This window comes from Diachasmimorpha longicaudata, chromosome 3 (assembly GCF_034640455.1).
Source record: "Diachasmimorpha longicaudata isolate KC_UGA_2023 chromosome 3, iyDiaLong2, whole genome shotgun sequence".
In the NCBI taxonomy this organism is placed as follows: domain Eukaryota; kingdom Metazoa; phylum Arthropoda; class Insecta; order Hymenoptera; family Braconidae; genus Diachasmimorpha; species Diachasmimorpha longicaudata.
In genome coordinates, this window is record NC_087227.1 from 8,582,994 (window position 1) to 8,604,480 (window position 21,487).

Here is a 21,487-nt window from a genome sequence, read left to right on the forward strand (position 1 = left end):
CGCAACGAAACGGAACATCGAGTCTCTGTCTCCCTCTCGCAATTTTTTTCCTCCTTTTTCCAGTTATTTTTTTTTCGATGCATTGGAGACCTACCTTGGAGCCCTGGAACATGGTCCAATTTTCATATTTCATTGAGCTTTATCAGCAATAATGTGAACGACCCTCGTTTAATTATCTCCGGCTATTTTTTGGGACTTTCTGAATTTTGTTTGAATTAGACATTTGGTGATGAATAGTCCCGGGATATTGACGAAATCGGAACGATGATCTTTATTATTTGGGCTACGAATTTGCCAAGAAATGGCAATCGTAAATAATCGCGTTAAAAAGTAGAAAAATAGGCAACACGAACGCCATTTTTAAATGGCATTTAGTCACCTCAACTCGAAATATTGGAAATTTAAATTCGAGCGATTGCGCATCTTCCATTCGGAAGCAAAAAACATGAATAACAATTGGAAAATAAATACAATAATCCATATTTACGAGGGTAAAATGGTGAGATAAATCACAGCCCCGGGGTGTGATAATATCGTGGGGCTGATCGAAGGGTAAAAAGTCGTTGTTTCGATTGACTCGCGTCAGCGAAATGCCCTCAGGGTAAACTCTGCCGGTCAATTTTCCTCGTGTTTTATCACAAATTTATAAGCAAACTCAAGCACAAGCCCTCCGATAGATGGGCCCCTCCCTCCTCTCACACCCTCTCACGGGGATTCTCCACCTCTGAAACTTTACGACTTGAGCGTTAATTCGATTTCAAGACTGAGTGGTACATCTACACGACAGAAACATCACGATAAGACGTACAAGAATGGTCGACAAGAGTTGAAGGTATTTGGGGAGGGGTTTGAGAATTACAAGTTTGTGTTGAAGCATTCGGTTTTTTTTCCTCCCCCTCCTCTCTCCTTTCGATTTTTATTTTCTTTTCTTTTTGCCTACTCTCAACTCGGTGTAAATTCTATGGAAACCTGTTATTTACGGGAGTGTGTGAAAACCGGAGGGGCTCTTTTTACGATGCGCACCTATCGGAAGCCGATTATCGTAAAACGAGTCGGTACAAGAGCGTTAAGATGAGAAAAAGAAAATTCTTGGGACAGAGAATTTGTTTTTTCTTTAGGAGTTTATTCCTGGAAATAAAGGCATGGCTGAGTGGAAAAAAAAATGCTTGGATGGAAAAATTTCTCCTGGGGTTTTACCTTCAGGTGAGAGGATTTTTTTAAATTTCTCAAAGTACTAAAAACAGTAATAAAAATCCTGCTCCTCCTAATGTATCTCAAGAATTTCTATCAGGAAAAATTTCACTTCTAATCCTGTACCCGATGTCTAAACAACTCTCATTCCATTTCACTCTAGAATATATTTTTCATACGAAATTATTATTACTAAAAGTGTGTGTCAGTTCCAGTTCAACGACAATTCACAGAAATAATGTCACGTATTATTGAACTCCCCTGAAATCAATACAAACACCCCTTCGGCAATAATCCACTTAATAAAAATAAATCGCCCCATATTTAACCTTCACTCCTCTCAAGAGACAATTAAAAAGGTTTCGAGTGCGCCACTGCCTAAAGATATGATAAAGCACATTGGATAGACGAGACTAGGGGTGAGATAAATTAATACCAGAGGACACAAATTGCAAGTGGTTGTGTGTATGTGTGTGCCTACTACGACAAGAGGGGGTACGGCTACGTGATTACGGGTTAATCAGAATTAATTAAGTGTCCTAGCATGCACGTCACTACTTCGTTACGTGTGACGTGTCAAGTGCCACCCTATATATCCCCTATTCCCTCACCCCCTTTCACCATCTCACTTCGGCTTCATTCTCATGTAAACCTTCTGGACTTTCTCGCTGATGGGCTAGTGGCAAGAGTGGGATTCACGTGCATTTCCCCTTGACAATTTTTTCTTCTTCACATATTTTTTTTTCTACTTTCCATTGCAGACAGAATGTGATCTTAATGAATGATATGCATGCACATGCATCGTGTAATTCATAAAATGGGAGGGGAGGTAGGAAAATTTACTCGTGTGTGAAATTTTCTTGATTTGAAATAATTGAATCATCATTAGTGACGATTGCATCTTTCACATTTATATATCAAGAGAAATTTCAGATTTTATGCTTTAGTTTATGCTCATTAACGTTCCATTAATTGGACACAGGAGCATTTTCATGGAAGTTACCTTCAGTCTGACCACACATGGGAATTTTTCACTCGTAGGATCGCTGAGAGTTTTACGATTTTCTTAATCAATCCCTCAAGAAAATTCCCATAAAACTGAACTTGTCGCCTCGTCACCTACAAAAAAACTGCACAAAGAGGCGTCTTATCACCAAAATAAATTCAAACTCCCCTCAGGATAACCTCAAAGGAACCAGAAAATAGTCGCAGCCCCTTATCTCACCAATTCCCCATGAAAAATCTCCAGCTATGAAAGGAATATCTCAATCGCAAATGGATGATTCTCTGATATGTATCGACACTACCACCCGTTGAGTGAACGCATCAATGGACAAACGACGTCAACCCATACGACTGAATGGAAAATAGAGAGAAAAGAGGGGTTCTTCCGTAGAATAAAAAAAAAACGACGAGGGGCTGTAGCATTGAATGGATGTAAGGATCCTTATTGGTTGCAAGTCAACTTGAGCACGTATGGAGGCGAGGAGAATATATATATATTTTTTCTCATCACCGAGTGAAAAATGAGAGAGGGTGGAGGATGAAAAGAAACAGAGGGATTGTAACAACGTCGTTGAAAGATGCCTAATTAAATAAGACGTACGGAAATACCGGACGACACTAACAAGGCTGACTCCGCAGAATGCTACATAAAGGGATGAAGGAGGGGGTGACAACGACGACTGACGTCCGGCCTCGAGTGGTTATAAGGTAGGGGAGGGTGAAAACTCCTTCACTGACTTTGTCTTCTTTACGTGTGGCACCTTCGGGACCGCCTCAGGGAGAGAAACTGGTAATTGTAGTGTGTAGACCTAAGCACTAACCACTCGAGTCGTTTGGAATCATTATTTTCGAGGCACCCTGAGGTTTTTTCTCATATTTTACAATTTAAAGATGGTGGAATTTATTTTTCTAAAAAAATTAAAATTTGACGCCCTTGAATGCGAGGGGTACGTGGATCAGAAGAGCTGACAGACGTAGATTCAATTGGAGATTAAAAAAAAAGTGATGTGACCTTCATGATGAGCTTTTTTTCAACTCAAACTGAATAATTTTTTTTTTTCATTCATGAATTATTTTTATCTTGGTGATAGAATCATATCCGCACGCTATTCGAATAAAAATTGAGTGGAATATGTATCGTGTCGGTATGAAATAAAATCTCATTCGGTGCAAAAAAATGAAAGCCGTATGATAGAGAATAGGATGATGGGAAAGGGCCGAAGGTTTGTATTTTTTTTTTTTTTGAGAGTTGGTTATAGTCTGGGTTCTATTTTCTTCGAGCTCTCTAAAATGCTTCCTTTACACGCTCCACAACACTCCGTCACGTGCAGCAACAAACAAGGCGAATGGAAATTCTGAAAAAGAGGGATGGAAAGCAAGACGAGAGAGAATGGAAGCTCACATTTTACAATCATGAAGAAGCAGAAGGGATGAAAAAGAAGAATAAACGAAAAGGCTGGAGGGTTTTTGCGTTTCATTGGTGGATTGGGGCCGTGAGCGCTTAATTTCTGAGAGTGGGGCCTAAGCCAGCTATATACTATCGCGAGAATTGACCTGATGGGATAGTATAATTCTCGATATGCTCATTTTTCCCCAATAAATTATGCAATATCACTTCATCCCTCTGAACTGGGTTAAATCGCAAACAACTGACCATAAGTGCACAGCCCCAGGGATTATGCGAGCTCTAGCCTTCATCATTCAACTTTTAATTAATTACAAGAACTACTCAGAAAGTCCTTCCGAGATTTAGCACTGAAAAGTCAAATGGTTGAATGATTTTAGCCCCCCTCCTTCCCTTCCACTCCTCCCAATTTCAAAACAGAACTTTTGTTTGCTTGCAAATGTACCAGTGATCTAATTCCCACTGCTTCTAGACATGCTTTTCACTGAGGAAAATCTTCAATCTTTATCCCAGAAAATTACAAGGAATTGAGTAAATGGAGAAACTTTAAATTAATTGCCAGGCATGAGTGAACAACGAGAGATTTAACTTATTCAAATCCTCCGTAAATTTGTTAGATGACAATTTCCATGGAAAACTATTTTCCCTAGTTTTACCCCACTGTTTGGTGAACGAATTGCGGTAGTTGATCGATGCTGTGCTGAGACAAACACATTTGCGTCATTTAAAGAACTTTCACTCCTACAACGCCTATATTCCGAGGGTGAGAACAACTGCCAACTGGGGAAATGAGCACTTGGGGGGGGGGGGGGATCGATAATCCACCACCTTTAAAGGTTTTAAGTCAAATGCCGTGAGGGAAGACGGAGTGAACGACAAGTTTTGGTTTTTCGATAAACTTGCTGAGTTTGATGATTGAATATACGGGGAAAATGATGTGAGAGTTGAGTGATATTCGAGGAAGAATACTTTCGGGGATTCGTGATGTCTGGGGTAAGTTGGGAATGGAGATAAAGGAATAAAGTCGGTGAGAAGAAGTATTTTTCAATCGTATTACCATACGCGGATGAAACTTGGGTTATGAGTTTCTTTGAGTTTTTCCTGAGTTTCTGTGAGTTTGCTTGAACTTTTTCAGATTAAGTTCGTGAAGATGAGCTTGAGTTACGTTGATATCAATTGGAGTATTCACATGTCTCGCCTGAGATTAACACGGAGATTATTAATTAAAGAATCAATGAGTAAGTTTAGTTTTTCAGATAATTTTCGGAGTTGCACGATATTTTATGACGAAGGGGTCCCGGATTTCACGATTTCCGGGATAAGTTGTGCGATTGAGATAACAAAATAAAGCCAGTGACAAGAAGTCTTTTCCAATCGTTTTAGTGTAGGTGAATAGAGCTTGTGTTATCAGTTTCTTTAAGTTTTCTTTGAGTTTCTATTAGTTCGGCTGAACTTTCCGAGAGTGAATTCACACAGATGAGTTTGATAGTCATTGATTTCAATCTTCAAAGTAATCGTACGTCTTTGTCAATGTTAATAGGGGAGCAATTGATTTTTTCCATGATTAATGGCCAATTTTTTCTTCAATTGCCCATTAAAACGAGGGGTCATTAAAGGACCTAGGAAAATTACCCTAGCCTATATCACGTTTTAGTGACCGTCAGTACAGATATAACAGGACGAAAAACGTATTTTTCTGAGGACAAAGAGTAGAGGGAGGACTTGAATTTATTTTTATTCAGCAATAAATAAACTCGAGGCTGGGGCGGCAACGCTTGCGTCGCGGGCTTGGAACTGCCTCCGACCCGTTCACTCCTCTTTTTTTTTTTTTTATAAAACCAGCCCTCACCTTATTTCTCCTGCAAAAACCCGCCTCGCTCGTTCTCCCTACAGAAGCGACTGGAGTCTGTGGGCCCTTTATCACTGCGGTTGTTTACGGTTGCCTAGTTCGGGGAAAACTTTGAGGACGAGCCGCCCAACGATTTATCATTCAAATTATTTCTGTGGTTAATACCTACAACCGAGTGATAAATATGAGCATGTTATTTCTCCAAACAAGAAGGAGAAGGACATCGTCCAATTATTTTCCTGTTATTTTTTGTTTCAATTGACGAGCATATGGTAATATTTCGCTCAATTTTCCCCGGTGAATTTGCCGGAAGAATTTTCCATCCCTCCAATTTTTTTTTTTCATTGAGACAGTCGATGTTCGATGACTGGTGGCAGGCAATCCCCAGGTGGAGGAAATAGTGGGTTGTTGTCGACTCCCGACATGCCCGGCCACGATTAATCAATGGAAGGGGGTGGAGAACTGAGGTACAGGGAGGGAAATGGCGTTTCGCGGTCGACGAACGCTCTCTCTCATCGTAATTCATTGTACAGTGAGTATGACCAAGTGAAGTGACTTTGGATTGGTTGGAAGTTTTGATGAATGAAGGAGAAGGGCGACAGCTACACTTCCTTCATACCGTGACACAAGTGGTTGTGCCTGCACGCAAATTACTTTCGGGGGGAGAGAAAGTGGGTGGAATTCTATTCATCTGCACGCGAAAAAGGTGACAGAACTTGAATTTATTACAGGTGTTGACGATTGGGCGGAGATTGGACTCTGGATGACTTCTGGAGAGTGAAATCATGAGTAAAGAAACTGGAAATTAATTTTTTTCAACTGCCCGTAGCTCATTGTGAGCGACTCTTGAGTCGCTGTCATGCATTCCGAACTCGTTACGTAATAATATCTGATAGTGTAGCTCAGGAAGTCAATTTCTCAAGGGTCTAATTAATTATGAGCGATTGTGAGTCAGTTATGAGCGAAAAAGCCAATCTACGTCGGAGGATTATTCCTGTCGGAAATGATTCATCGCAAAATCATTAAAACCCGGAAAACATAAATGATATAAAACAAACTTGTGGATGACTTTTCGAGGGTTAACCGGTATGACGTAACGCAGATTGTCGTTATTACACTGAGATGACTTATACGGTGGTTCATAAGCCCCTCGAGAGAATAGTGCCCTAGAATCCAAGGTGGAGTTCATGTGGAGGCCCATCTCTGGAATTAGATAGGCACATAGTGAGCATAAGTCAGCCGCTTTATCCCTTGCTACACGTTGCATTAACGGCCCTAGCCTTAATTCCGGGTGAGGTAGTCTCTCCTGCTTTCGCTTTTGGTTTTACTCCTCACCAATGTAAAACAGCCCACCCAGTTTCGCCCACGTGACTTTATTGTCTCATTAAAAGTGACGCGAAATACGTTGGTCGGATGAAAGGGCTTTAGGGGGTGAGGTGGAGGATATCAGTGGTTCGGCTGACTTACAGAAAACTTTTATTACCCAACGATGAGGCACGCACAACAGTCACTCGTCCCTTCTTTTATATTCCTCACAGCTCATGGTATAAATAATTTTCTCATTGTCATGCCACCAAATAACAACCAATGACTTGTTTCATGGTATGCCATTACTTATTCATGACTAAATACGTAATTCTGGTAATTAAGGTCAGCGCTCTATGATCACAATCTTTTTTGAAAAATTATTGAAGCTCAACTAATGACTCTTATTCGTTATTCAATGGTGAAAATTAAAATATTAATTATTCATAATTCAATGCAGTTTGGGTTCTATTAGGCTATATTCGCCATATTCCGATGGACTGAAAATTTTATCTGCGTTGAAGAGCGTGAGAACGAATGGAAAATAGAAAGCTCAGTGAATTCGCCTCAAGAATTTCATCTCATTTCACCAACTATTTTTAGATAATAATGCTCTCTACTTTCGTCGAGAATTTTCTTCGCTAATGGACTATTTCACATCGCGACTAACAGATTATACTCGAGAATCTACCACCGTGAAAAGGCATATTTGATGCTCCCCCTTCTCGGCTCATGCAAAAGTAAATTCTCAAATGTATTTAATAATCCTCCTTGAAATTTTTATTTGACATTTTCCGTTTCATAGTCACATGAGCGCCCCTTCTGTATGCTTCAACCTCAATATACCCACCTCACCCCATAATCGGATTGCAATTTAAAAAAAAAAGGATCAAGTAAAAAAAAGCGGAGAAGCGAACGATTTCATATAGTCGGATTATCGTAAAATGTCGAACGAACATGAAAAAAGAAAAGTTAACCACTCATACAGAATACAGGTGATATTGTGTTTTAATTGGAAAATGGGTATTTCGACTCGACTTTGTGATTCAACCTATCCACTCCCCTTTCTCTCCACCAATAGCTGCTCAGTGTACTGTCACTCCGCGTGACGGACGTCGCGTGTTGTATCGAAATCGCGTACATCTATCTAACCCACCCATGTCATTCCTATTTTGTGTCCGTGATTTCTTCGATTTCAAGCCCCTCACTTCGTCCCAAAACCGCTCCACCAGTTAAATTCCATGCTGCGATCCCATCACTATTTTCTCGATAGTCACGAGCCCATGATTTTACGTTGATTAATAACATCAAGCCAACTGTGTCCTCTGCATTGATCTTTTTTCAGCTAATTTGTTGTGAGCAATGCTCGATTGCACCAGCACTGCCTTCCTGTTAGATCCCTGAGGAGGGATAAAGGGAGAGCACAACAATAAGCTTCAACTAATAAATCTCTCACATGGCTGATAATATATCAGCGATTCTCGACTCAATTGTCAGGAAGTTGCGATGTGCAGTCACTCAGAATCATCGAGTCATAAATCCCTGCAGGCAAAATAAGATCTTTCTGTCCCAAAACAATTGCACCACTTGGACATCACCCGGCAATTCCATCGATATTTTCCGGGTAGTCATGAGACGGTAATTTTCGATTAATTAATAACACGAAGTGCTCTGTGGTTTCCACGTGGATTTTTTTCTCCTCTCCAGAGCTGTTGAAATCCTTGGGCACTGCTAAGAGGATAGAAAGCTGCTAGGAGTTAGAGACTGGTGCTCCCCCGTTACCCCTCAGCGAAATAAGCCATCCCTCCCCAAGTATTTTCCCCCAGAGTCATTTGTCACTGTCCACGACAGAAGTAGACAGGGAGGAAAATCGATCCCTTCGAGCCCAATCCCAGACTCAAACCCCCTCAATACTTCTCCGGTACTTTCCACGCCCTTTTCGACTCCAACCATGTTGGGTAACCATTCACCAATAATGACAGGATTAATAGACAGGAATGGAAAAAGTGCTGAATGGGAGGTATTGATTACAGAGTGAGATTTTCACGCTGTTTGTGGGTGAAAATCTTCTAATTAATTCGAAATGTCAGGAGGACAGAGATATAATTGGATCGAATTTCCAAGAATATCGTTAATTATCTTTTGTCTGTTCGTATTCATATCTCCCTCACAAGTGCACAGTCAATTAAAATCCAAAATTTGACAATCACCTTGGAAAAGGTGTTGGGGATGGGCATTGGGTTACATTAGTCTCAAATAAACAGGAAACAACCGGTTTGAATGAAATGAGTCCTGGCTCGTGGAAGCTCATTCCCGCTTGGAATACAACTTGCAGTTACCGGAGAGATTGTCTGGTGAATCCAGAGACACGCGGACCGTCCGGAGAAAATGGTGGTGAGTTTTTTTTTCCCCCCCTCCCAGTATTAGAGAAACGAGGATGGGAATGAATAGGGGAGGGGACGGGGTATGAGAGGATGAGCGAAAGAGAGGGAATGAATGTGAGGAGAATGAGTACTGGGTAAATAAAGCCGTGTAGTTTGAGCTGGCTATCATGAGTTTTCTGAGTTTTCCGAGTTATCCAGGTTGAAAGGAGGGGAGAGGGCGAAGGGTGTTAATTACCTCCTCCTCTGCCACTAACTGGTGAGTTTTCACTGGTTAGGAAGGAGGCGCTCCAGGAAAAGGATGGGGGTAGTCCTCACCTCACTGGTTGCAAGATAACGTTTTCAATTACCTACAGGATGTGACGTAGTTATGAGTTTAGGTTGGTGGAAGTGTGAGGATACTGGTGAAGAGGATGATGATGAGGTGAGATCGCCTTGTCCTGAAAAGGGGGGGGTGGGTGGGTGGGGGGAAAAAAAGGAGACGAAAATGGTGAATGTGGTTCTTCCTCGTTACTCGGATAATACTTGTAGACCGCGTGTACTCACGAGATAAACTGTGAGCCGATCGTACAAGAAAACTGACGCTCATGGACTTTGAAGGAAATTTTCTTCAGGCACAGGAGGTAGAGAGTTTAGAGAAAATCGATCCAATTATGGTAGGAGTCAATTTGAGGGGATCTTGCTCTCTGATTTAATGAATTGCTCGAGAGTTTTCCGGGGAAAAATTGATGAGAGGTTATCAAGGAGGCGTTATGGGATGTTCAGGCAGAAGTTGAATTATCGAAAACTCTTTTACGTTCGTAATTCACTGGTTTATCGGGGATTTATTTTCGAATGACAGGCCTGTGTCCTTCATTTGGGACATGGTAATTTCACGGTTACTACCCACGAGTCCGTTGCTCATCCGCTGGGCCAAATAAATCATCCATCAACCGATATAAAATAACGATTCCGATTTTTTGTTCTTCTACCCGCGTTTTTTTTTTTCGAGACTCTTATCACCCGAGGTGTCGAGGCTCAGTTTTGTGAGGAATTTTTTTTTTTTCATACTTTTTTTTCTGTTCCAGAAGGGACCTAGTGGAGACGATATACATTATCCTAACGCGCACGCCACGTCGTTGGCTCCTGCCGCTGACGTCATATTTATCTCCCTAACTGCGCGATTACGTCGCGTAAAAACTGCCTTCATGCGATATGCGCACACCTCCCCTACTTCACCGGCCCTCGAGGATTTATCGTTGTGTGAGAGGCGCGTATATAAGGGCCATGGGACTCTTGGTATAAGGAGATGAAAAGTTAAGACCATTCGTAACCACTTGAAGTTTTCGCAGACTCCTGGAGTTACTGGAGGAAAAATGGCACAACGTTTCAAGAGTTTTGGTTAATTAAATGGATGTGAAAAATTTTTGAGAAACGAGAGGGATATTATGAGCCACCACAACTTCCACCGTGATAATTCATATCCACAGGGGGGAGGGGGGTGGATCAGAAATTTATCGAACGAAGGGGAAAAATGTGCGTCTATTCTTGAGGAAGATCATCACTTAGTCGGCGCTAACCTAGAAATATTACTGCCTTAACCAACTTTCCTATCGAGCCATAACTCAGTGATGCTGAAATTGACAGTTATTGAATGACGAATGATACGGAATTCCATCGACCATTCGTACTTCACTCATAATTTAACATGATCCGAACAATGGTGAATCGTAACCATCTGGGATGGTGTGGTACAGAAACATTACCGACCGCGAATACCCGAAAATTGTAGGAAAAAAATAAATTGAAATTGAGGGGAAGGGGATTACTGGGTGGGCAAAGGGGTTGATGTACGACGGGGGTAGGTGAGTATAGCCACTATCTATGTCTTCCGCTTTCCCGGATATGCGGCCGAGCGTATATACACTCACTCTCACACTGGTATTAGGGAGAGTGAGTTTCGAGTTACGCTGGTACGCCAGCAGAAAACTTTTGCGCTCGGACGTACCCGTGGGACTTTGGTCTTCCGTTTTCCAACTATCCTTTCTCCTTTCCCCCTTTTCTTATGTCTCTTCTCACTTTTCTTCAGTGCAATTTATAACCTCTGCTAACCGAATTCGACGGTATCCATAGCCATTTCTACTTTTCTTTATTTGACACTTTGCCCTGTGATGTGACTATCGTGGATAAAGTTTTCGGAATATTGAAAATTTAACAGCTGAGTCATCAATAAGGGAGGAATCCCGGGAATCATTGACTGGAAAATATACCCCTGGGTGGAGGTGCTTTCATTCTTCAATGTGTTTGAGTGACTATCGAAAAATGATTCTGTGAAATTGCTCGTCTTGAGATTATTATTAAAACATGAATATTTATACCATCGATCGTTACGTTCGAATAGCACGAAGTCATTTTTAATCATTCAACGTAGCCCGGTTCATTATTCAATTGGGACCGGGTTCCAGAGCCTCTTTTAGCTTTCCTCACGTAACACATCAGTTTTGGATATCTCAAAAGTTGAATTTCACGAGCTGACTCATTCATAAAGAGATTCATGTCTCCAATACAACTGGCTTTTATATTGCATTTTCATGTTGGTACTTGTCAAAATGACGGTTTCGTAAACATGTTAAATCACCCGACCAATAATCAATAATTCAAAATCTCCAACTTCAGCGCTGGAGTTCAACCAATTTGAAAGGATTTTCCACCATTAATTCTCAATCCATCATCCATTTGGCCCGGTGAGCAGATATTCATGTGTTGCCGCAAGAAAATCTGCGATTTCGTTAAGTGAAAATAAAAAAAAAAACAACTGGAGAAAACAAGAACCCTCACTCGTATAAATCATCTCTTTCCTAACAACATTCCCGATCGTTAATAAATCCTCGTCAATTTCTTTTACTTCACTTTTATACTAGAGAAACGAATTAAACTGCTTCGCATCGTTCAAACTTAATCCTACATTTATCCCCGTCATCGATCTCGCTTGAATTCTCGTTAAATGGATCTTTTATACTACCACTTACTCCGTCACTAAACAGACAGGTACTGTAATAAAATTACATTCTGTCTCTTATCGAACGATTGGACTCACTGGTGAGGATGAACGTAAATGTAAATGCTGTAGTGGATAGATTCGATTTCCATTACATATTCACTTGCCAGTAGGTCATGTGGTCATGTATAAGAAAGTGACCCATAGCATCATTTCAACCGCCAGAAGTCGATTGAAAATACCCCACCAAGAACAGATATTATTTTTATCAATTGGCTAAAACCATACATTCGGGTTTTGGAATTATACCAGAACTCCACAGTTAATTCGAAAACTTCAGGACAAGCCGGCCAACATAGTCGTTCACCCGCGCGACTACGAACAAGTCCAATTTGCGATTTTGCAATTCCAATGGTCGCGACGCGACCCTTAGCTAAATATGCAGATCCAACCCACCGTCAGTAGCTCTCACTCTTCCATTTTCTCCTTTTCCCCCCCAATCCCTTCTGCCATTGGCCTCCTTGGAAAACGACCACACATTTCTCCCTTTCCCCCAGCCCTCACAACCATATTGCCATTGACTTCCTTCAAACTATCCTACCATGGAATCTTGTGAGTACCTTAATGCAGCCATATCCTGACAGATCACTGAAAATTCACATCGCTCGCGAATTAATTACAAACTCATGGCGAGCCATTGAGTAAAAAATGATTGAGTTATGAGGTCCTTCAGCAACATCATCTCCGACTTTTTTCCGATCACTCGAAAAATATGAGGCAATATTACGAATGAAGGGCTCTGCCCCTCTTTTCGAAGTAGATTCAGTGGATTGAACCACTCGATTTACCCCACGGCAAAATTCAATGGAAGAAAAACAACGGGGCTGGTTCAATTTGAAGAAGAAGAAGAGATTCCATTTGCTATCTTGATGCTTGATAGAGGAATAAGGTTAGAGTTTAAAAGTTTTTTTTTCCCCATCATGACACTGTTGCTATGCACGCGGTTATCATTCTTCATAATCATCCACAGTAGCGGAAAAACTTGAAAATAATATTCCCTAAAAGTTATCACAGAACCAAGAAGCATCGATATCTCGTGATGGAATTGAAATCATTTCATCAGTTAGATATTTTCAATCACTTTAATGAAGAAGTTGAAAACTTCTCGGACAACAATTGAAAATAGGATGGATTTCTATATATCAAGGATACGTCTGGTGGAAGGGCCCTCGAGGCATCTCTTGCCGTTTTCCATCCATCCTTCTTCAACAATTTTTCTATGCCCTTTTGAGGAATGGAATTGACTGGTCGACTCTCTCTCTCTCTCTCTCTCGCTTACATACATTCGATTTAATATATATCCCTGGCGTACCAAAGATATTTCGATATTATGCAACACATGTCGAAACGATCTACGATAGGGTTCGGAGGGTGGGAGACGAATTGGGAGGGGCTGTCTTAGAAAAGCTAGGTTGTGAGTGAGAATATACAAGAAAAGCCAAGAGAGGGCCAATGCAAATGGAAAGTTATGCCGCAGAAAAACGAATATTGAATCAAGCAGCCGGTCGAGGGTTGAAAAGGAGAGCCGCGGTGGGGAAAGGGGAAATTTTTCTCTGGTGTTTTTTTTTTTTAAAGGTATGTACAGGGGTGGGCTTGACGCTAGCTTTTCATCCGCGATCCGACGTCGTCGCCAGAATTCTCCCTCCCTTGGCGCTCTCATTCCGCCCCTATCGTCGATTCGAATATACACCCGTCTTTATGCGGCTTTTTTCACTGCTACCTCCCTCATCCCTGCATCCCCCATCCCATCGTTTCATCTTTCATATTCGAACGATACTGCGGACTGATGGAGACGGTTCGGTTATGATGCAAATCCAGTTTTCTCCGTCGGAAATGGGAGGATTCGATCATTTGGATGAAATGGAGGGGTTAGGTGATTCGATGGCAGCAAGGGTTCGATAATTTAAGAGAAGGGAGGGATTATTTAATTCAGGATGAGAGGAAGTCTTTGATGATTTAGCAGTAATGGAAAGGATTCAGCGATTTGGCTGAGACGTTGAGAATTTGGTCGCGAGGAAGGGACTGGGTAGAGGATACGTTTGAACCGACGGAGGTGTAGATTAAATGGAAGATTATCCTCATGAACTATATTAAAATTGACATTGAACGATTACAATTTAATACCTCCCACACCCCTGAGAGTCTGGCCGAAAAACAAAGTATTTAATGATCTGAACTTGGCAAACAATGAGAATTGACGCTTCACCAAATAATGTCCCCCAATGATTCAGTCGCGATCAATTCCTCGTGACAAAATGTTTCCCCCCGAAAAAAAAAGAATCAACACAAATCGATTATTCCTGTTTACCAAGGGATGACCAAATGCGTATATAGATCATACCCATGGGATGAAAATACTTTATTTGAAACCGAGAGACCAGCCCCTCTCCCCAATGGCCATTTCTTCTCTGTTTATCCACGCTTCATGCTACCGTGATTTTTCCGCAGCGTCGCTTTGTCGTGGCACATCCGGCCGCTTCCGGTGTACCGGGGCACCCGGATGCAAGATGGCCGACGCGTCGGGTGAAACTCAAAATGTGGATAGCACGTGTGTATGTGAGTTTATTTGGGTGTGTGAAAACTGGCTGCGGCGCCTCCGATGAAATATTAGCGGAAAAGGCGAAAAACGTACACGCGCAACTCACGCCCTCTAGTCACTTCGATTTTGCGTTTTCTCTCACCCATACACTCACCCGTACTTATGCTCTTTTTCCTAACCCCTTGGGAAATTCGCGCGAAAATCCTTCGGTTCGCGTGGCTGAAGAATTTCAACCCTCTCACACCATTCGCTTCTTCTTGTGCGCAACCCCTTATTTTCACTTCCGGATTCGCACACACGGTGACTGCACTTTCTCCAGTTTTTATTTTCCTCCATTTTTCTTCATTTTTTTTTTCCACTGGTCTTTTTACCCTGCGTTATACCGTCTCATATTTCCGAGAGAGTTTTACGGCAGTGAAAACGACGTGGATGAAATATTTCTACTTCTGTGGAAAGTGGAAGAAGAGATTTAGGGGAGGAAAGGTCGAGAATAATTAAAAGTCGAAAGTTGAACTACTGATCTGAACTGAGGGTGAAGATATTTTTTCCGAAAGATTTTTTCAACTTGTGAACTGGCCGAAGGAAAATCCTTTTCAATCGTCTCAAGTAATTTGGAAATTTCCATTTTGCGAAATTTTCACTGCAGGATTTTTCCACTTCAACTGGGTAGACGTAGAAATATTTTTAGTTATAGCTGATTGACATGCGTCAGAGGATTCTCACCCTCAGGTATGCGATGTCACCTAGAGGTAATTTCCACGAAACAGTGAAATACCGTCGCCGCACGGTGCTTTGTCCCAGGAACACAATTTTCCCTGTCATGAAACCATAAACATTCACCTCCGGGTGGGGCAATCCTTCCCTTACCACCCACCCCTCCTCAACCACCTTTATAACCACAGACCTATACATTTGCATCCCCTTTCTACACGTGTCTCTCTTCCACTTGGCCATTCCTAGTCCCATTTAGATAAACTCGTAATCTAGGCGACATTTTATACGGTGAAATATACCCTTGGGGTCCGTTGGGGTTGTCATGGTTCAATGGTATACAGTGGTAATAAAACGTAAAAAAAATTGGGGAAAACAAAAAATATTTCGAGGATTTGTTTATTACGAAAAAAAAACATGTGCTATAACTTGATATTCGGGATTTATTATTTTCATCTATTTTCCCTTCTCAAAATAATTCACCTGAATGTTTGCACTGAAAGGGATTATGGGCACAACTAGTGAGTTCAGATTGTTGCTAAATTCAAGAGACCCTACTTCATTCATTTTCAATTAAATTCAGCAGAATAAGAAGGACGTAAGTCCAGACTCGAATAGTAAAAAAATATAACAGAGTCATTCAACTCAATGAAAATTCTCACGACCCTTGAACAATAAAAAATAGACCTGTACAATAAGCGAAGTACTTGCGTAACGATAAAAGATTGAATAGGTTAGGGTTAATTGTCAGGCCAATTAACTGAGTAATTTCATCTCTTTTCAGTTTTGGAGTTACTAGTAAGTCGTTATGAGAAAGTTATAAAGTGGCCAGAAATGTACTCAAACTCTTTATCGTTTTCACTGAACATTTTAGAGTCCGTGAGGCCCTTTATTTGACCAACCTTCCTTGAAAGCCCTTTTACGTACTTTTCCGTCCGTCGTATTATTCTCAATGTATAGTTGAACTACCATGACCGTTAGCTGTAATCAAAGTTGAATCCATCACCCTAACCCTTTGGTGTAAGGGTAGTTATGAGTGAAACTGGCACCGTGAGGCAGTTAATGTTTAACGATATTCTCGTGACTATTAAATGCAGAAGGTCGTCTTCTTTTCGTGAGATTACTTGAGCCATTTTCGTTTATTGATTCAAGCAGTTGAATATGGGAATTAATTTTTCGAATAACAGGTGCATTTGATGTTATGGCTCTATCTCAATTGACACTGTCACAACGACGAATTTATGAGGATTTTTATCGTGGATAATAATGCATCAATTATCGTGATTGCACATTTTTTTTTTATTCATATGGAAATGCAAATGTCAGATGTTGGCTATAAAAAATTCATACGAATAACTGAATTACGGCAAACAATGAACATGCGCAGGGGATCTAATAGCTATACTTTGAAAATCCATAAAATATCATTCGGACATTTACGGGAATTATACTGTGAAAATATGAATATGAAATGGATATCCGATTCATTCTGGACTGTGAGAGCATTACAGATTATCGGATTGAAAAATTTGTTTCACTGGTTTTAGCTGTTACGACTCGGGCAAAACAATATCAGTGGGGGAAAAAAAACATATAAACATGTCGGTGGTTCGTTAAAATTAATGAAATCATCATTCAATTGCTCAGAGCAAAACTGTCAATGGAAAAATGTGAGTTTAACTTCATGAAGGCAAATGATGTATTTTCGAAGAATTTCCTCAGCGAATAAACAGCTCAAGGGCCGAATTAAAGGGAGGACTTTTTAATCCAATAGGACAAAATGATCGCGGGGGGTCTCAGAGCAAGTCAGTTGAAAAGAGGGACCGAGGGATTTGAATGCTCACATATCTCGTCCTGATGCATTTGAACGGCCAATATTTGTTGAATAAACATTCGCAAATTGGTTATGAGTGTGAGGCTTTGAAATTGCTCTTTCCCTCATCATTTTTTTTAAACCGAGGATTTATCAACAACTGGCTGAGGATTTTTAAAGTGTCGGTGACAATTTTTGACGAGAATTTTTGAATTTCGAAGATGAAGATGACTATCTTGGAATTAGTCAACAAGTCCGAGATCTCTGGTTTTCGTATTCTACGGTGGTCATTAATTTATGAGTCTTCATTATTCTTTCAGTCTACCCCTGTTGTCTACATGGACATCTCCAAGGCCCTTCATACCCACCGGTAATTTATTAAGTCCTGAAGTGCACCGAAGTAACAATGTACCCTCCCTCCTGCTTCAGTTTTATTCTTCTGTGAGCTTTTCTGACTCGGTAGACGCTCACAAAATTGCACGAGAATACCGGGGGGATGGAGAAGGAAAAATATTGAGGGGTAAGTGTGAGAGAGAGGGGGCTTAGGACTGAATTTTATGGCGTCGGAGAAGGGTCAGAGAGGCTCATTCTGGATTAATTGGGGGAAATGGTGAGGGTCATATTGAGAGTCATCTTAATTTAATCCATTGAGATTTCACAATCGCAGAAGCAGTTCATCGTTTAAAATGAAAATTATAGTTACGCACGGGGGTTGAATAAGAGGGCGTCTTAAAGTTGCCTCAGTTAAGCTCATCTACGAGTCAATTTCAAAAGATCTCTTAATCTAATGTTTCCAAAATTAAATTTTTGGGAAGACCCAATTAATAATTTAAGTCACGTGATTTCGGCACCGTCGAGGGTCAATTTATCTAACGAATGTCCCCATAATTCCACACTTTTAATGGTCAACTTTAACCCCCCGCATTTTGCCCTCACAAATAACGAAAAACAGGTCTTTTTTTTTTCTCTCGAAAATGAAGTCCAAGTTCTCATCTCTTTCATTACCACCGTCTTTCGCTCGATAGGCTCTACACCCTTGTTCCCCTTTTTTTTTTATTTCACCTCGACTCCTTTTACTTTCTCCCTCTCCACCCCCATCATTTCTTTTTCTCCCCCCCCCCCTCCCTGGTGACGTTGAAGGGGATGGTTTGTAGTGCGCACACCGGCACACAGTCTGTTGGGTGATTAGTGCGCTCATTACGAGCGACGCTAATGATGCTTACGTATATATAACCCTCTTCCCTGTACCCCTCTCGTCACTCTCTTATGCGCGTCCCAACGTATAGAAACAAAAGCTTGACTTGCTCAACGCCTGGAACAGGAAACACCTTCTGTGGATGTGTGTATTTGTGGCACCCGTAATCCACCTCCACCCAACCCCTGCCACTACTTGAATGCTTCTACGTGTCACACACATACACATACACATCCACTCATTTTGAATCAAGAGTTGACCTCGTGTGTGGGCACAAGAAATAGTCACAAATGAAGGCTGTGCATGTCCCTTGTAACTGTGTATTTTGCTTTCTAAGGGAAGAACAACCGCTACGACCCCTGGGTATAGGGTAAGTTGCACTTAATTCAGTGGTGTTCAGGATCATGTACATCGATAAATAAATTATTCCCACGAAAGATTGATATTGATAATACCCGATAATATTTTTCTGAAAGATATGCTAAACTTCGTGTCAAATGATGTGATTATTGGGCCATTGATTACAATTACAATTAATTACAAAAATTGAAAAAATATATGAGGGAAAAATTTGAAAAGTCTGCGGATTTTTCCGTAATTATCGGCCAATAATAAAATCCATAGCTGTCTCATAATCTCATCAGAAGAACATGTCCTTCACCCATTCGTTTCAATACAGAATCACAATTTGATTCTTCAGTAAAAAAAAAATTCTCAGCCGATCGCACATTTTGTGTTTGATCAAGATGGTATATCCCATGAAAGAAGGGCGAGAGAGACGCCCAAGGAATCTCTGACAAAAGAAAATATCGGGCTGTGTCTGAATAGATTGAGAATAAAAAATAATGAAGCAAAATGTATAAAGTACAATTCGCTTTTACTTATCGTCGTTGGGATTTCTCTAATTGCATTTTTATCGGAATAAAAAATGATGCGAGATGAATCCGTTATGGAGCTTTTGCCACCCCATCTTCATCATTTTTTTTTTCTCCGTCGTGGATGAAAGAATGAGAGGGAGACTTCTCCTCACTCTCCTGGGGGTTGTACAGGAGGGAAAGAGTGAGAGAGGGTGTGATGCGAGGGTAGAGTGTGAGGGCTGCTGGGGAATGAATAGGCGACGTTGGAAACAAAAGCATCCAACCGGTAGAACAGGAACATAGAGACAAAAGACAGGGGTGAGGGTAGGGGAGGGAGAGGTGAAACTCAAAGAGGAAGGGGTGTGAGGGGAATAGTTACAAATGGCGCGTATTCGCGACGACATTGTTTTAAATGGCTGTCAGACGACCGGAATTTATCCTGTTTTACAAAAACGAGGACGAATGATGAGAGCTTGTAAATTTATTTATTTATTGGCGGAAGTGATACTGAGGGCCAGGGGTTGGTAATGATGAGGATCTACTAGATAAAACGTCTTCCACATACGATAAGAAAACATGAGATAAAATGAAAAAAATTTTTTTCAAAATAATTCTTTGCAATTCTCACTCGAGAAAAAATATTTTATCTCACCAACAAATTGTTCACTGTAGAACGAACTTTTTTTTTTTAATTTGTATTATTGATAAACTAATTTTAGTTGACCTCCAAACTCTTGTTATCGCTGAGAGCATGAATATTGAAAAGACACAATTTGAAAGGAATCGTCCCGAATGAAAAGGGTTTACAATCATGCGCAAAGGTTTAATCATTTTTTTTTCTCTTTCCCTCTTGAGTTTGGCCTTTCTCGAGGCCCTTTTCATCCCCATACTTGGCATCCGTAGGCTTCCGGATGAGATCAAACGAAACTCACCGTTGAAGGTAGAAATTGGCCGCTTCCGGGTCGCGTTAATTCTTAATTTCTTAATTTCGAGGCGACCTTTAAGTACCCGTAACCAAAGAGGTCTGGCGAGCTGGGGTTTCGTCATTCTCCTGCTACCTCAATTTTTTTTTACTCCTCAGTAAATCCTTCTCTCTGTCTCTCTCTCTCTCTCTTTTCACTTGTCTTTTACCCTGGACTCAACGAGGAAAACAGAGGGATTCTGGATTAAGACCGAGGGGCAATTAAACTCTTACACTTTCTTGTCGTATTTATTTTTTTTTTCATTTCGCTGAGCTACCCCGTGACCCTTTCCATTTAATTTCGGATGAATAAATCATACAGAGTTGAGGTTATATTTTATTTTCATCAATTAGACCAGATTATATAGTTGTTCGTGTTAAATCTATCGACTGTCAATCGTGGATTTCATTTTGACAGACTACATTTTCCTTCACGAGTGATAGCAGAATAAAAATTAGTCATGGCAATGTACTCTATTTTATTCAACATGTAGCACTACTAAAGTTTGATGAGGCTGTCACAATGTGATGGGCGCTCGTGATTGATTCATTCCCACGATAGAAAAAAAAACTAAAATCGATCGCCAGGGGAAATATTTTATCCTTCATTCCTTAATACTTTACAGTGGGCTCGATATCCCAACTGCAAAATCAGCCCGCATCATTGACAACTTTCAATCGCAAAAGAAAATATTTCCAGCGACAAAAATATGGGTCAAATATTTCTAGCCTTAACGGGCACTTGTCTGAAGGGCCCAACGACTGCTTGACCTTCACCGTCACCCTTTAAATGGCCTCGGAATATAATGGAACAGAATCAACTCAACCCTTCCCCCCTTCACTCGCCAAAAATTGTAAACAACAAAATTGAATGATGCCAATGCCGTCCACAGAATCCTCGTAATTAAAAATTTATCCTCCCCAGTCCTGTCGGGGCTGATTCACCGGGCACAGGCATTAAAATCACTGGCGTGAGTGGCGGTATATGCTCGTCGAACAGAGTTGAAGTGGCGTTATAGGTAAAATTGGAGAGTGATAGAGGTAGAGGGAGAGGGAGATTTAATGACTATGGTGACACGACGGAGCGTGATCACGATGATCATGGCGTCGGCAAAACGTCAAGCAGGAGTGTCATGACGCGTGTAGAGTTTACCGTTTGTGAGATATCGTATAAATCAGTACAAAATGAGGCACAATCAGGGGGTTGGGTGGTGGCTGGGGGTTGGCGACGGGGGAGA

General features: G+C 41.0%; 1 protein-coding gene across 9 annotated transcripts in view; it reads right to left on the reverse strand.

Moving 5' to 3' along the window:
* The window catches only part of Rbp6 (RNA-binding protein 6), a 329,371-nt gene that overhangs the window by 79,690 nt on the left and 228,194 nt on the right, over positions 1–21,487 (reverse strand). The gene's annotated exons all lie outside the window — the stretch shown is intronic.